Below are 17,863 nucleotides of genomic sequence, written 5' to 3'. Positions count from 1 at the left end.
TCAGAAGGAACCATCTAATCCAACTCCCTTATTTTTGCCAGAGAAGGAAAATGACCCTGAGAAAAAGGAAGAGACTTGCCCAGGGTCGTAACTAACCCTGAGTTCTTTTTTGCAATGGGTATACCTCTTCTCACTCTCATCTCTACATGAATTGAATGGGCCTCCTGGCTCCTTCCTCCCGGTTTTGAAGCACTCCCTGCCAGTGTTCTGGATGGGAGACTGGGGACCAGAGCTCCTCTCCTCTGCCCCATTCCCAGAGTGCCAGAAAACTTCATTCTCACATGGTTGTCACTGCTCCTGATCCAAGAAGTGACCTGAGACTTTACTGAGTATCACAGCCTGGTCTGGGCCATGGAGAAGGGGACACTCAGGGTACCCTTTCATTTCTCCCACACAAGGCCCCTGAGCCCCAAAGACAGTCCCAGAAACAACTGGGCTAAGCGGGGTGAGACCTCCCAATAGGAACTGCCCAGGTGATCCCATGGGAGCAAACTAGACCGGTGCTACTAAAAGTGTGGTCCACAGACCAATCAGCTGCATCGGCATCACCTGGGAACTAGTTTGAAATGCAAACTCACAGGCCCTACACCCAACCTACTGAATCATAATCCCTGGGGGAATATGGGGGAGACTCTGTTTCAATGGACCCCTTGGGGTTTTGGATGCACGCCTGGGTTTGAGAATGACAGTCTGGATCCAGCCCACCCCTGAATATCCTCCCCAGATGTGGAAGTCTTGAGGCTATGGATCCCAAAAGTGTGATGGCTTAGCCTAAAACAGAGGATGTCGGGAAAATAGAAAGCTCTGGTACCCTCCGTCTCAGCTGCACAGCCTCACCTCCCACACTCCTCACCGCAGTTTCCAGCTCCATGCACACAAGACCCCTCCCTGTTCCGCCATGCTCTGAGCCTAACCTGTTCCCACTGCCAGAAATGCCCGCCCCACCCCACCTCCTCCTCACCCTGATGGTTCAGCCCCAACTCATGTCTCATTTGCATCTAACCAGAGCTGCTTCTGGCCTTTTCCAACCAGAATTCCTTTCTCCCTCCGGAGAGCTTCAGCAGAACTTTAAAAATAATACTCCCCTAGCAAAACTCTATTGCCTGTGTTCTCTGAGCAGTGCATGGGTCTTCTCTGTACTCTGAGTTCCTAGAGGCTCCACCACTTCTAGCAATGCCTGGCCACAGTAGGTACGCAATGCGTGCATGTGTGTGTGTGTGTGTGCATGTGTGTATTGAACTCCAATTGCACTGACCGCAGGGTCCCCAAGGATCAGGGTCTGTGGCAAACTATGTGTTTGTTCCAGACCCACAGCAGATGTCATCATTTCACAACCAGCAAGGGCGCCAGGCTCCCTTCACCTTTCCTCCCCGGGGCCCTTACGGGTTGACCTCAGGGTTATCTCTCAGGTCACGTCAAGGAGCCCTGGCTCACCTTTCCTCTGCTGGTTTCCCCTAACACCCACCCATGCCAGCCTCTGGCCAACCCCACCCTGTTGAGACACTTCAGGCTGGGCCCAGTGCCTGAGGCACACCTGGAGGCAGCTGTGCTCAGTCCAGGAAGACGCCTGTGGTGTGACCTCCTGCATCACTCCTGACCCAGATCCGTAGAGCTTGTCCAGGGTGCTCACACAGCTCTCCTCTGGGCCCCACACAAAGTCTGCCCCTTCCAGGAAGCCTTCCTTGGTGCTCTGACCTAGGAAGCAGGAGATGTGGGTTCTCTCACACGCCCCTTTCCCACATCCCAGCAGGCTCATGCCCAGATCTTCGGTGCCTCAGGACTACAGAAGCTTCCTTAGTCACAAGCAGGGAGACTTACCTGCCTGAAGGTAAGTCAGGCCCCATGGGCTGCTAGCTCCACATCCAGAAACAAACTATGAAGTCGGATCTTATTCCACTCCCACCACCCCCACTGTCCCCCATTTCTCTGAGTCCTGCTCGCTGGTGGGGGTGGGGTGCTCACCTCACTTGCTCCCTGCTGCCTCAGGGAGCTTGCACGTGCTCTTCCCTCTGCCAGCAATCCCCTTTCCCTAAGCATTTCAAACACAGTACTGGGAACTAGTGGTGAGTGCAGCAGATGCAGGGACTTGGCTGGGAGTGGGATGGAGAAGGACAATTGTGCAATGAAATGGCAGGACATGGGAAAATACAAAATAATAAACATCAAAAGTGCTGTCACTAATCTGCTGGGTGACTTTGAGTGAGTCTTTTTCCCATTCTGGGCCTGAGAGATAAAAGGCTTGAATTCCTTATTGCCACAGCCTCATGCTCCAATCGTGAGAAATAACTCAGCGATGCGTGTGTGGAGGGGGAGGGCCCGTGCATATGTGATAGAGAGAGAGAGGTGGGGGGGATTCCTCCAAGCACACATGGGCCCATTTAACCAGATTCTGCTTCACCTTCTTTTCTTTAATCCCCAGAGATGTGGCTTGCTCAGTGAACTGCCACTGAGTGCTCCCTAGGCACCTACTGGCGTCAGGTCCTTTGCTGGGGCCCTGCTTCCTACAGACGGGTCCCTTCCTTGAAGGGCTCATGTCTGACGATCATTAGCAAAGCCTTCCTGTGTCTAAAGGATCACTTACTCCCTGTTTGCTCAGAGCTCAGGAGGCACAGCCTCACTAGAAGGTTTGGAAAGCACCCTGGCATGCAACTTGGGAGGCTTAGATGGCAGATAAAAGATTGGTTTGTGTCACAGGCAACCCCAGCCAGAGTGGTGTCTTGTTACAATGTCTCTGGGCTGGACTCGGTGCCCCTGGAATGTGAACTAGATGCGCAGGGAGGTTTCCTGTTGATACTTGTCCTGGCAGAGTGGTCCACTGGCTTAGCTGCTTCTCAAGTTGCACAACACCTGGGCCTCCCAGCGGGCGCTGCTGGTGCTGGAGGGGAGAGAAGCCTCCGCCTGCAGGGCCGGTGCCCTCCTCTGCCCACTGCCCGAGGTGAAAGGTGGATTCCTGGCCAGGCCCGGGTCAGGAGGTGCCCCCAGCTCCTCCCCAGGAACTCCCCCTGGCCCTCCAGGGAGGGGCCTGGTTGCTCTGAAGGGCACACTGCAGGGATGACACTGGTAAAGGGGGGAACAGTGGCAGGCCAAGAGAGGAGGGGGCCAGGCTGCTGTCCCTTCTTCAGGGGAAGGCTTGGAGCAGAGCCATTAGCCTGCCTGAATCCTATTATATGCAGGGCAACCTGTGAAGACCTTTCCCATATTCCCTGTTGGCCTCACCATGTAACTGAGAGGAAAGGTGAGGACATGGGCGATGAAGTGACTTGCCCTGGGATTGTTTTTTTCCAAAGTTCAGGGATCTGACCTCTAATCCAATGTCCTGTCTGAAGGGCTGTTTGCCTGGTTGGAGCTCCCCAGAAGCTGGCAAGAGGCAAATATGCATCAGTTCAGGAGGGCGAGGGGCAGCCCGGGCTACCATGGCCCATTTAGAGGGCTCAGCTAACTTCAGGGTGTCCTGAGGCCACCAGCCTGGCTGGGAATACTCTCCCGCCTTCCTTCCAGCCTTCAGTGGGAGCTGCGTCCAGCTGGGCAGTGACTCAGCAGCCCTCATTCCCACGTGTGTGGGAGGGCAGGCCTCTCTCCCAGCTGTTGGCTTGGCTCCGTTGGCCAGTCTGGGGGTGCCCCAGCGGCCAGCCTGCCATCAGCAAGGCCCTGGGGCTCGGGCCAGCCTTCCCACAGCTCAATCACAGAGTTTGCTTTCTTTCCAGCCCTCCAGCCTTTCCCCCTGAGACTGGAGGGCCACTTCTAAGTTCCTCTGGCCACCTCAACCGTCCACTCAGCCAGGGAACCAGGCTGTGGGTGACTTCCTTAGCACTGTCCCAGAAACCCTGTGCTGTCCTCAGAAGCAGCCCACCTCCCAGAGCAAATAGCTTGTTTGCCAGGCTCATGGGCCTCCCTGCCTGCTCAGAGTGCGCCCTGTGGTGCAAGAAGAGAAGGAACTGGGCAAAACCCAGGCAAGAAAACCAGGGAAGGAAGTGGATCTTGGCTGGACCTTTAACAGGATGTATGGGAGGGTGAGCTACGGTGAGATCGTGCAGGTAGGGCGCTAGCCCATCTGCTCACAACCAAGAAAAACATCACCCCACATGCCCTGGCTCCAACCCCAGGGATGGCACACTGGCGGCATTGGCATAGCTGTGGAAGCTTGAGCAAGGCTCGTAAATTCTCAGATCCCGTTTCCACATCTGTAAAATGGGCATGCTAATGCCTGTCAGCCAGGTTTGCTCTACACAACACATACAACCCTTTTTCTAAAGGGCTTGGTGGAAGGCCTGCTCCAACATGCTTCAGACGTGGATATTGCTTTCCATCCTATGTGTGAGTCCAACAAGATTTGTGCAATCTTTTATTGGTCTCATTTCACGCTCATCATCCTGGGACCCTGTGGGAAAGGACCCATGAGGGACTTTGCAAATGCTGCCAGGCACTGCAAGTGCTGGCCACTGCTGCTGGTCCTCCCAGCAACTCTCAGGGAAGCAGGGCAAGTGAGGAGCCCGGGTTAGAAACAGGAAATACTTTGCTGGCAGTCATTCCATAAGTTAGGACGACTACAGAAACTTTTATGGAGCACCAAGTATGTGTCAGCCACTGAGAGAGACACTTAGAGACACTGAGGTGCCTAAGACATGGTCCCTGCCAAAAACAGGCCTATGTGGCAGAGGAAGGAAGGAAAGAGAAGGGAAGATGCAAACGACCTCCATCCCAGATAGGTGAAAAGTAGGCTGCGCATGAGGTATAGACACCTCACCCAATGCAGCGAGAAATCAGGGCTGCTCCAGGGGAACAGAAAAGGCTGCACGGAGAAGGAGCAGGAGTTTGCAGGGTGGAGAAGGGAGAGACAGGGTTCGAAGGCCCCAGGGTCTCCAGTAGGGAGCACGTGCCTGGGCTGACCAGGGGACGGGGTCTCTCCTAGAAGACCCAGATGTACTGAGGCTCCTCCATGCCAGAACATGTGGCTCCACAGGTATTGCAAGACCCCCATGGGGTGTCGAGACACATCCTATGACCTAGATCTCTGCCTTCCAGGAACTGGTTGGGTGAGATGAGACTCATCCTGGGCATACGTAGAGAGCAATTTTTACCAGCATGTCTCCAACTCCAGGTGTGGCCTATGAAATCTGATGTCACCTTCCCTCCTTAGGTGACCCTGCCAGCCCCTCTGCAAAAGGGGACATAGGCACACAATTTTGCACATTGTTTCCAGGGGCTCAAGGATGTCCCTCACCAGCTCATCTCCTTTGAGGACCCCTCAATGTGATTCAACTCCTGGGTTTTGCAGATTAGGAAACTGAGGCAGAGAAAGAATGTGCCTTGCCGAAGGTGTGTGGTGAGTCAGGACGGAATAGGCCTAGACTTTTGGCTTCTGCCCCAGAGTTCTCCCATGGTTGCCTGCTGCAGCCACCTCCTCAATCTGTGCCTCTGCCCAGCTGCAGTTTTCGGCATCCTGCCTCATGACAGACGGGGGAGCGTGCCCTTTCTATCCGTCTCAGCCATTGCCTCTTCCCGACCCGTAGCTTCCCTCTTGGTGAAACTGCCTTTGCGCTTTCTTCCCACGTGCATGGTCTGGCTGGTTCTCTGCATCCTGGTGTCCCATCTCTGGGAAAGGCTCCACCGTGCCCACACTCACTCAAGTTGCACAGGGACATCTTTCTCCCCTTCTTCCCCTGCTCCCCCTCCACAGCCAACTCCTAGCTGGACTGGCCTCTCGCTCAAACCCAGTCCTTACTGTTTATCAACAGGAATCCAGGCCCTCCTCACCTCTTGCTGTGGCCATTATCACAGCCAGAAAAATATTTCTAAAGCACATGAACATGTCACTCTTCAGCTTAAAATCTTGCCGAGGTGCCTGTGGCCTTGAAAATTAAGTTTAAGCCCTCGGTGTGGTCTACAAAGCCCCCCATGGCCGGCACAACCCTTCCTTACCATGTGCCTACATCCATTCTTCGCACCAGCTTGGCAAATGCTCCATGCCCCCAACCCCCTGAAGCCCATTTGCTCTGCTGCTCTTCCTATCCAGAGCAATAAGATGTGCGTAGACCAGCTTCATACCTTTTAACCTTGAGGTTTGCTTGCATGCTTGTTTTTAAAATTCAGTTCCCTCTCGACGGGGATACTCTTAAAGGGGCCCATCCGCTTTCCCACTGATGGGCTTTTAAAAATCTATATGGAACACTTCATGAATTTTGTCATCCTTGCACGGGGGCCATGCTAATCTTCTCTGTATTGTTCCAATTTTTTAGTCTGTGTGCTGCTGATGCGAGCACATTTATGGTTTTAGAAGATAATCTTAGAACCTTACGCACAAGATAATCATTTGTAAACACCCCCACAGTAGTTTCCTTACATGGACTGACACAATTTTTTACATATAAGTACTTCTAGGGTCTGAAATTAAAGTCAGGACAAAGCGTAAATACAAGTGTCTATGACTAGCAACGTGTGCTGGCTCATTTGCTGATGAATAAATAGCTGAACCCAGAAGCTCAACCTAAAAATTTAACAGGAACAAGGGCTGATCTTCAAAGTCCCAAACAGTTCAAAGTTGGAAGAGTAATTAAGGGCCACTGAGATGTGCTGTCAAACAGGCAGATGAAAGCCTGGGATGCCCCTTCCTCCCCTACCTGGGCTTGGCTTGATGGCAGAGGTCACAAATGCAGCCCAAAACGAACCACATTCCTGGCTCCTAGAATTGGATCTTCAGCTTTCTAGAACAGCCCTTCCTGTGTTATGTCTGCAATGTGTAGAATCTGATAAGAAACTTGTTCCAAAGTTCAAAAACAACCGGACTTTGTAAATAGTTCCAAATAGAAGCCCTATTCATGCTGGGGAGGGAGTATGTGTGGGAGATGAGAAGGACCTTTACTCAGACAACCAGAGCGTTCCCGCTCCCAGCACCATGTCGGTGGACCATGGGCCACTTCACTTCTCTGCCCCCTGTTCTCCCTACCTGCATGATATGGATTATAACAGTACTTACCTCCTTGGGCAGAAGAATGATAATTCAAGTAAAACACGGAGCATACAGTATGTGCTCAGTAAATATTAGTTGTGGAAGTTGCCAATAAAACCAACAGTGTGAGCAGAACAGCCATATATTTAATCAATATACATTAAAAATAATTTTTGGCAGAATGAGAATATCTGAGCTGTGCAAGCAAATGGTACGGGCCAGCATCTAGAACTGCAGCTCAGGAAGGAGAACTCAAGCAGAGCTGAAAAGCCTGTGAGGGAGACAGATGGCAAGAGGAGTCGGCTGAATACTGGCTCCCAAAGACAGCAGGTCCTAATCCTGGAGCTGTAAATGTGACCTCATTTGGAGAAAAAAAAAAAAATCTTTGCAGATGTGATTAAGTTAGAGAATTTGAGATGGGGAGATTATCCTGGATGATCAGGGTGTGTCCTAAATGCAATCACAAGTGTCCTTACAAGAGACGGGCAGACGGAAATTTGACACACAGAGAGACAGTGATGGGAACTGAGAACAGAGAAAGATCTGAAGATGCTGATATTGAAGATTGGAGTGATGAGGCCACAAGCCAAAGGATGCTAGCAGCTCCCAGAATCTGGAAGAAGTGAGAATAAATTTTCCCCTAAAGCCTCCAGAGGAAGCACAGCCCTGCCGACTCCTTGATTTTAGCCCAGTGATGCTGATTTTTGACTTCTGTCCTCCAGAACTGTGAAATAAACCTCTATTGTTTTAAGCCACCAAGTTTGGGGTGATTTGTTACAGCAGCCACAGGAAAACCAGCCAGTATAATGGCTCATGAGGCCCATTTTACTTGTGAGGAAATATAGACTCAGAGAGCAGCAGTGATTTGCACAGAGCCACACAGCACATTAGCCCCTTTGGCCAATGCCAGACCAGGTTAACAGACACTGAACCACTGCGCCCCTGCTTCCATCTGCCCTGCTTCCTCCTGGCCACACTGGGACCACTGGGAGGTCTTAGACCTGAGATGCCTCTAGTTTCCACAGTGATGTGTAGTTGCCCCCAGGCGAATCTTCCTGGTGCCAGGCCCCAACCCGTGGCCACCATTGCCCTCAACCAGGATGCGCTCCCATTGCCTGTGTCACAGGCTGGTTCTGTGGGAGTGAACTCTGAGAGGGAGTGTGGGGTCCCAGGGGTTTATTAAAGATCTGCACCAGTGAAAGAAAAGGAGAGAAGTTGAATTAAGCCAAAGGAGATTGAAGGCAAACTGCAATGCAGGTTTGACCAAGCCCCAGTCACCTAGCAGGGGGTCATCCTGTGTCTAGCTGAAGTAGCCAGGACTTTCCACTCCCATCCTGCTCAGTCACCAGATGCAGGCTACCCCAGGGAGGGCATGACTTCAAAGGAGGTGGGTGACTGCAGCTGAGGTAGACACCCTGAAGGAGCTGACAGCTGCGGCTGCCTGCCTGCTACACTCCCTGCAGATGGGCAGCAGGGCCTTCTTGAGAAGGAGCTCCGAGTGTGTGGACCTACAGCTACCACTGTGTTCTGCAAACAAGGCGGGCATCTTCCATCAGCAGTTCCTAAATGACTGGCCTCCCAGTGCAGGCCCCACACTGCAGAGCGATCTCACACTCTCCATAATTAAAGTGGGTTCTATGCTCACCTGGGAACTTGTTAGAAATGCAGAATGGATATTGGGCCTTACGTTCCATTTTGAGAACGAAGCTCTAGACCCAGACATCAAGGCCAGCAGTGGTCTGTTTTGGTTGGTTCCTAGAACTAAGAATGATTTTTGTACCTTTTGCAAAGAAGAATATGTGACAGAAAGTGTACGGCCCACAAGGCCTAAAATATTTACCAGGTGACCTTTTACAGATAAACTTTATTAGCCCTACCCTAGAAACTGGGAGTTATCTATGCATCTCTGTCTCAGTTTCTTGCTGTCTGCCTCCTGGCCATTCCAAATGGAAATAAAAAAGCATCCCAAGGCAATGTTAGGCAGCCCAGGCTGCTGTTTGGAGCCAACGAGGGCATTGCAGGGACCTTCAGACCTTCTGCCCCCGTCCTGCCATCTCCACACCTGTGCCACCAAATGCCCGGCAGCACGCCTGCACCGCCGCTTCTCCTCGGCTCTGTCTGGGCTTCTTGTCCCCAGCGTTCCCTTCTCCAACAGGCCTTTCATCTTTGCAGCTTTTTTTTCCCCAACATCCCTGACTCTCTTGTGAAATGCAAATTAGTTAGTATCTAATTGCTCACTCGGTGCTGCATCCAGAGCCTTCTCTTGTTAGGGTCCTGTCCAACATCACTCTCATCAGCAGAGAACTCAGCCCATTAGGAAGAATTCCTGTTTAGGGGAGGCAGGCAGTTCCTCGCCCCTCCCTCTCTCCCACCCGGACTTGTCAACAACCACCTCAGCCATGGATTCCAGAAACACACCCGCCTGGGTGGGGTAGTTCCACCCACCACTCACTCTAATTACCAGAATCGCTTCTGGGAAGCAATTGTGCCAGGGCTGCGCTGGGCTCGGGAATGAGACCCAGCCCCTGCCCTCCAGGGGGCTGCGTGTGCAACCAGGCATGAGCCAGCAGGACAGTGGCTGATGAAATGAGGAACACGGCCTAGGGCATGGTGCAAGCTTTCAGCTGCGATGGGCTGAGTTTCAACCTAGGAGGTAGATGGCAGAGAGCTGGAGTCCATGCTAAGCCTTAGCATGCAACCTTTAAGTCACGGAGATGCAGCGTGGTACAGGAAGAAGACTGCAGGGCTCCAATCTACCACCTCTCTGCAAGACTCTGGGCCTTGACCCCTCTAAGCCTCAGTTTCCTTATCTGGGATCTGAAGATAATAGAGCCAGCATGAGGAAAATGAGCCTCTGAAGGTGAAGTGTCAGGCATGGGCTTGGCACCATATAGGTGCTGAGCACGTGTTAATCCCATTTGCTTGGCCTTTGTGTGGCCAGGGGTGGTCCACGACAGATGGAGGCGGAGTTGAATTTCTGTCCAGGGAGTAGCCCCCACCAGGGCTCCTGCCCACCCTCCCATCTCCTCATAGCCCACAGTTGTTCTCATCAGCTCCATCCTATGCAATCCAATCCCGGCAAAAGTTGAAAGGCTATTTGTCCACCTGCTACCTGGAAGAAGATCATGCTCCACACGCCTGAGCTCAGGAGGCTTAGCCATGAGAGCTGGACTCCTGCAATCTAGCATTCCAGGGCTCTCCCCACAGAAGCATACCTTGAGCCTTAGCTTCACTGTGCCCTGGAGACCCTCTGGCCTCAGCAGTCAACCCATGTCTAGCCCATCCCAGTCCCAATCCAGCTCTGCTACTCTTAACTCAGCTGGCCACAGGCAGCCTAGCCTCTCCACTGCTCTGGTTACTCCCATCCAGACTGAACCCTGTTTTCTGAAACCCCCATCTCTCTAGTGCTTATGGTTCATATGGGACCAGCATGCTCTGAATTATCCATGGGTCATTTCTTGGAGAAATGTCATTTATCCATTTCTTGGGACAATGACATTGAAATTGTTTTTCCCAGGCCTACAACAAAGCCAGGTAATGGAGAAATGTCATTTATCCATTTCTTAGTCTGTGTGAGTATGAATGTGGTCTTGCCTCTCCAGCAGACTCTAAGTGCCTTGAAGGAAAAGACCACACCAGACACCCCAAGAGAGCAAGCACAGCACAGCGTTGGGACTGTGGCATGCTGAGTGCACACCTTGGCAGGTGGAATGGAAGACCTGACATTCACCTTCGCGTGGCTCCCTGGTGCCAGATCAGCAAATTTATTTGGTGGAAACTGGAGTGGGTAGGAGGAGAGAAAGAATGAGGACTTATGGAGCACCTATGATGTGCTAAGCTCAGATGCTACTAAACCATCTCAAGCATGTGCTAACATTTAATGCTCACAACAGCCTTGTGAGGTAGAAATTGTTCTCCCCCATTTTACGGTGGGAACCTGGACCCAGAGGTATTTAAATGACCAACCCAAAGTCCTGTCACTACTGAGTGGTAGAGCCCAGCTCGAACCCAGACCTCCAGTGTCATGCTCATTCTGATTGGCCAGGTTGCCCAGTGCTCTCTTCCCTCTCACCCCAGCCTGGGTTGGCAAACACAGGCCATTGGTTCCACCTATTGCTCTGCTCTTGACCTCCAGTAACATTTGCTCCCTCTTTCCTGGCCAGCATCTTGCTCCTGGCACTGAAAATCTGCACCCCTGGGGAGGCCCAGCCATCCTGCATCTGGAACACTGGTCAGATAACCCTGCCTGGGGTAACCAGTGACCATCCCTTGGGCTCTCATCAACCAGCTGCTGCTGTGGTAGGCTTCTATGTTCAGTGATGTCAGAGCTAGAAGGCCCTTCGAGGCTCCCCGGGCCCAACCTCACCATTCTACTGATGCGGAAACTGAGGGTCAGAGAGGAAAGCGGCTTGCTCAGGCCTTCAACCAAGCCAGGTCCAGGAGCTAGGTGTCCTGACTCCCGGTCCAGCCCTCATCCTACCACCCCAGCTCGGTTTCACAAATGTGCAGAGAAGACAGAAGAGCCAGGTGTTCTTGGGGCCACACAGAGAGAATGCTTTTTCTCTGTTTCCTTCTGCTTGGTCTCCCCGAAACAGCTATGCAGCTAGAGTAGACCAGTATACTGGCACTGACAGGGCAGGAGTGTGGCAGGAGGAGGTTGGCAAGTCCCATAAATCTTCCTGGAAGAAAGGTCTTGAAGGTGGGTGAGACCTGGCTCAATGCATGAAAGAAGAGGCTTTCTGGGCTGAGGCAAGAGACAGGCTGAGGGGCAGGAGGCAAAGGTCTTGATGGACAGACAGAGGACCCCATGGATGGTATGAACATTCTGGCGCAGAGTAGCAACCATGGCTTAGCTGCCCCTTGTCCCTTTGCTCTGGGGAATGCCCCTGGTACCTCCTGGGCCGTGAAGAACTAAGCCAGTGTTTCCCAAGATGCTGTTGAGACACAGCCCCACACTGGCAGGACAGCCCTGGGAGAGGGCAATATTCCCATATCTGGCTCAGCTCCTGCCCCAAGGGAGCTGCCCACACATGTGTCCGCCCCCACCATGTGAGTGGGACCCTGCTGGGAGGCAGTGTGCTGCTTGCCCATGGCCCCTGGCTCTCCTCCTCCTCCTCTGACAGGGCTTTTTCTGTCTTCTGATGGAAAGACCTCCCTGCCCAGCAGTGTCTGGAGCTCTGGAAGTGTTCAACAAGCCTTAGCTCCGACGTTCAGGCTCTCCCCTAAAGGTTCCCCAGTGTTTCCCCAGTGTTTAGTCCCTGGTCACTCTTCCCTGCCAGCTCCCGCAGAAAGCCCAGCCCCAGCTGCAGCTCTCATTCACTCACTCGTTCAGTAAGATGGGGGCTCTCCTGCACTCCTTCCGAGTGCCGGCTGTGGAATCTGGGCAAGAATACTGGTGGTGAATAGGATGGCCCTGCCCGTGAGAATCTTGCAGTTGATGGAACAGAGGAAACATGGATGTAATTTGCTGCAATATAGGCTAGAAAGTGAGGGCTATTGCAAAGTGCTTAAAGAATGGGGGAGATTGTTTTATCTGTGAGACCCGGGGGGCTTCCTAAAAGAGGTGGCATCTGAGGACTAGTTAAGCTCCGCTTAACACGACGCTGCTCAGAGCTGCAAAAAAAGCACAATGCATTTGGACGACTTGGTTTGCTAGACTGCCGAGATCCTTGGGAAACTGGAGATGAAATATATGGGAACCTGTGGTGAAGGACCTTGGGGGCCAGGAGGGAGTCAGAGAAGGGTTCGAAGCAGGAAATGGTATGACCAGATTTTGGAAATAACCCTGTATGGCTACAGTGTCAAGAACCGGGGGGAGGAGGGTGAAAGGGCAGCTGCTGAAAGACCAATGAGAAGGTGACCACATGGCCCAGCAGCGAGCAGATGGCCCAGGACAGGGAAGGTTGGATGCAGCTGAGATTTAGCAGGAGGAATCCACAAAATCAACATTTGGATGATGGGGTGGGGGCCAGAGGGGCATCTGTGATGGAAGGTCTGGGTTGAGGCCTGCACTCTGGATGGCTGAAAGTGCCGTGACCCTACAGGGAGGCAATGGGCGCAGCTTGGGGAGTTCAGGACAGAGTCAGGGCTGAAGACAGTGATTGAGTCATGAGGTGGGAGGGGAAGCAGATGGAGAAGAGGCGTGGCCAGAAAGTCCCTGGGGAGAGACAGCCGCAGGGGTGGAGCCAGGCTTCCCACCCAGCCTGCTCTCCCCTTCTCCCCACAGCCCAGGCCACTGCCTCAGCCCTGGTTCCCCAGGCAACACCCTGCCCCTTCAGCCCCCCCTGGGGGTGACATCCACTCCCCAGGTGAGCTCACAGACCAATGCCACACCACTGAAGCCATGGCAGCCAGAGGCCTGGAGACCCTCATCCCCCACATCGCCCCATTGCACTGGCCTCATCTGCCAGTATGCCCTCCCTGGGCACCAAACAGCCCATTCTCTCAGTCCACCCCTACTCCATAGCCACACTTAGCCATCCCTCTGCACTCAATCCACCAAGACTTTTCAAGAACAAGAAGTGTACCTCCATTATTGTATGAAGCTGCTGAGCTGCCAGGGCTTATTTGTGACTGCGCCATAGCCTGGCCTCTCCTGCCTAATGCAATCCCTGTGAAGAGCTGGCACCTCGCACCTTTGCCCATTCCAAGCTCGTCCCTTGTTCTGTACTTCCTCCTAACCTTCCAGGCCACTGCCACCCCTCCTGAGCCCATCCCTTCCAGCCACTCTCAAATTCCTGAACCCATCTCCACTCACTGGTACGATCACTTAAAATCAAGCCTAATACCCCTTTGTGTCTCTCAAAGCACCAGACACCCTGCTGGATGCAAGGGGATCGAACCAAGAGGCACTCCAGGTGACTAAGCCCCATGAAACTCCCACTCCGCTCACTGGGCCTTCCTCCCTGCTTCCTTCCTTCAGTCCATTTGGCCTCCAGGATCTAATCTGGGGGAGTAGGAGAAAGCCGTGAGGGAGAGACAGAAACTATTCCTGGTATTGTTCTAAGGCCACAGCCTGTGGTTGTGGAGGGAAGCGAGTGGGGCTGGGAGATGGGGAGGAGAGGTTAACAAGATTTAAAAAGCCATAATGAGACCACAGCACAAACCCTGCAATTATGCTCCCAAATTTAATCAAAACAGCTTCCCGCATTGGGCCTGTAACATCTCTAACAGGCCCCATCAAGTTCTGCCTCCCAGCCCATCCCTTGAGAGAGCACAAGGCCCTGAGGTCTTTCTGCAGCACAGGGGCAGGGCCAGCCCCCAGCACAACCCACCCAGCCACCCCAGCTGAGAGCAGGCTTATGGGTCTTAACTTGGCTTAGATGCACCAGTTCTCCAGGAAGCTCTTCCTCCTCCCTCCCCCTCTCCTCCCCACAACCTTCCCCTCTGCTTCTCATCTCTGCAGCCCACTCCCCTTCATCCAGCCCTGCTCCACTGCCACCTCTCCAACTGAGACCCCTCCACAGCCCTGGCCATCATCTGTGTGCCGGCCCCAAACTCCTTCAGGGCATCCCCAGGGTGGGGCCCTTTCTTAGTTAGACACCAAAAACATACCTGGCCTTGCCCAGATGCAGTGACCTTCTTGACAGGAGAGGGTATTTTTTTCTCTGCATGGTTTGGTTTTGGTCTCCCCTGGCATATGGTAGGTCAATACCTGTAGCAAGGACTGTTCTTGCTCACTGTGTGGCCACACGCTGCCTTTCCCAGACTCTTGTGTAAAAGGGTTGGGACCATGTTGCTAGTTCAGGTCGATGGTCTGTAGCTTCCAGATTGAAGCTAGGAGCCAGCATGTGTTCTTCCTCTCTCTCTCCCTCTGTCCTGGTCATGTATTTCAGTGAATGTACCTACAGAAGAAGACAGCTACTGTGATGGTTAATTTTATGTGTCAACCTGAATGGATCACAGGATGCTCAGATATCTGGTGAAACATGATTTCTGGGTGTGTCTGTGAGGGTGTTCCTGGAAGAGATTCGCATATGAATTTGTTGACTGAGTGAAGTGCATCTGCCCTGCCTGATGTAGGTGGGTATCATCCAACCCACTGAAGGCCTGAATGGAACAAAGAGGTAGAGGAAAGGAGGACTCGGCCCTCTCTGCCTGACAGATGAGCTGGGACACTGATCTCCTGCCCTTGACACTCCTGGTTCTCGGGCTTTCAAATGCAGACCAGAATCTATACTATCACCTCTCTGGCTCTCAGGTCATTGAACTACACCACAGCTTTCCTGGGTCTCCAGCTTGTAGACAACAGATCAAGGGACTGCTCAGCCTCCATAATCATGTGAGCCAGTACCTGATAATAAATCTCTTTATAGATCCTATTTATATGTGTGTGTGTGCCACGCATGAGTGTATACTATATATAACAGACAGATCCTATTGATTCTGTTTACCTGCTGTTCCCTAATACAGCTACCCAACTCACATTGGACCATCCATGAATGAGAAATCATCATTATAGGCTGATCGTGGTGGCTCACTCCTATAATTCCAGCACTTTGGGAGGCCAAGTCAGGTGGATAACTTGAGGTCAGGAGTTCGACACCAGACTGGCCAACACGGTGAAACCCAGTCTCTACTAAAATACAAAAATTAGCCGGGTGTGGTGGCGGGCACCTGTAATCCCAGCTCCTTGAGAGGCTGAGGCAGGAGAATCGCTTGAACCCGGGAGGCAGAGGCTGCAGTGAGCCAAGATTATGCCACTGCATTGCAGCCTGGTGACAGAGAGAGACTCCGTGAAAGAAAGAAAGAAAGAAAGATAGAAAGAAAGAAAGAAAGAAAGAAAGAAAGAAAAAGAGAGAAAGACAGACATCATCATCATTATAGTGCTAAGCCACTGAGATGCCAGGGCTTATTATTCCTGCACCATAGCCCAACCTATCCTGACTAACACAAACCTGTCATTGAGAGACTAACGAAAATATTTTCAAGTCACTCCCCAGTCAAATGGAAGAGAGTAGAATGGCACATCTGGCCCTGAGTCAGGAAATTTGAGCTCTAGTTCTATTAATATCTCTGTCAACCGATTGCTGTGTAAATTGGGCAAGTCTCTTAGCCTCTCTGGACCTCAGTTTCCTCATCATCTGTCATGTGGTTGAGTCACATGAAATGATATTACTCATTAAGACAAGAAATACAGGAAGAGGTTCAGGTTTGTGGGGAAAGACCTGAGCTCCATTTGGTACCTGCTGTGTGTTTCATAGGCATACGGTAGGTTCTGGGGCAAAGAATAAAAATGGGGCTGGAGATATGGATTTGAGTTCATAGAGAAAGATGGTGGCTAAAGATGTTATGAATGAGGTAGCTGGCAGGGAAGACAATCAGGAAAATAAGGAAAGAGGGCTCTTTGTAAAGAAAAAACGAAGAAGCTAAAGTCCAGAGACATGAAGTAACTCGCCCGAGATTACACGGTAGGCTAGTACCACAGGTGGCGCTAGATCTGAAACTCTAGCCCCAGACTCCAGGGCTCCATCCCTTGTCAGCACAGAGAAGCTGGGAGCCTGGGGATGGTAAGGCATATCCCAGTGAATGCTGGGATGCTGATCAACTGTGCATCTTGGGTCACTTCTATGGGAATCAGCTTCCCTGTCTGTATAATAAGAATTTGGTTTTGATATAGTATGGGGCTTTGTGATTTATAAACTACCTGCATAACCATTATCTCATCTGGCTCTTAAAATCGCCCTTTGAGGAAGGCAGGGTACACAGGTAGATCAAGGCTCAGAGAGATAAAGTGTGCCCAGATCTCTTGACTATAGGTCAGGTTCCCTCACACTAAACTCCCTGTTCAAGGACCACGAGCAGGGTCCCCCTCTGCCCAGACATTGCAGACAAAGGCCAATCCCTGCAAGAAGCAGCATCCACCCACCCACCCCTTTCTCTCCCTTGTTTCGATTCACTCTGCCCAAGACCCTTTATTTCCTGCCATAAGAAATAAGTCACAAGGCATGGGTATCCCTTGCTCACTGGAAGTAACCACATTTCCTAGGATTTTGCTGATGGTTCTGGGACGATGGGAAGATAATCAGGGGGCACCTGGAGGGATAAGGTGACCATGGAGTTTCTCAGCCTTGCTGGCAGGGGAAGGGGATGGCTCAAGGATGTTGGTTCATCATGAAGCATAGCTTGAGAAAGGGTGGTCTGACCCCAAACAGGGATTTTAGAGTCTTTGCAATTTCTGGGTTCTAGAGGGGAAGATGGGTAACTGTTCTCTGAGGCAACATGAAGGACTTAAGGCATTTTGTCAACCAAAGGCCAAGCTTTTCTATAAGAGCCTATTCTGGGAACAACTCAAAGAAGATTCCAGTCCATTCCAACCCATCCCATCCACTCATCCAACAAATATTGATTGAAGGTACTTCCGCCTCTGCCCTCGAGGGCTGCCGGTAGAGCAGGCAGGAGACAAGAGGGAGAGCAGAATGCAGAATTTCCACCTAGAAGACCCAAAGTCAAAGCCTGATCAACCAGTTCCAGCTGTGTGACCTTGGGCTAATTACTTGGCTTCCCTCAACCTCATCTGCAAAACAGAGCTAATAATACCACCCAACTCACTATGTCCCAGGGTGGCTTTGAAAATCAAGAGATCTTCTTTGACAGAGTGATTTGTAGGGTGTTATGAAGAGGATAAATCAAACACTTATTTCCTAGGGATACAAGGTAGGCAGCCACAAGTGCTGCTGGAGAGGCGCAGATAAGGGGTTATGAAGGCCCAGAGCAAGTGGACGAGGGGAAGGAGTTGGGACAAGGGAAGGACTGAAGAAAAGAGGTAAGCTGTTGAAATTAAAGGATGGACACAGTCTCAAAAGGCAGGAATGGCAGAGAAAGGATATTTCAGCAGAGAACAGAGCAAGCCAAGATACAGAGGCCAGAAAGAAGAGAGCAGGTTCCAGAGACAGCACAAAAGAGCCATCAATATCT

The 17,863-nt window shown here is 51.9% G+C and overlaps 1 non-coding gene across 1 annotated transcript; it reads right to left on the bottom strand.

Moving 5' to 3' along the window:
• Positions 1-6,151: 6,151 nt before the first annotated feature.
• LOC129014746 (U6 spliceosomal RNA) lies at positions 6,152-6,260 on the bottom strand. The gene has a single exon (XR_008494292.1). It is a non-coding gene; the product is annotated as a U6 spliceosomal RNA (small nuclear RNA).
• Between the last annotated feature and the right edge of the window lie 11,603 nt (positions 6,261-17,863).

The sequence above is a fragment of the Pongo pygmaeus genome, chromosome 16 (genome assembly GCF_028885625.2).
Source record: "Pongo pygmaeus isolate AG05252 chromosome 16, NHGRI_mPonPyg2-v2.0_pri, whole genome shotgun sequence".
Classification (NCBI taxonomy): Eukaryota; Metazoa; Chordata; class Mammalia; order Primates; family Hominidae; genus Pongo; species Pongo pygmaeus.
The sequence above is the reverse complement of the archived record's forward strand: the minus strand, read 5'-3'. Positions and strand labels throughout refer to the sequence as shown.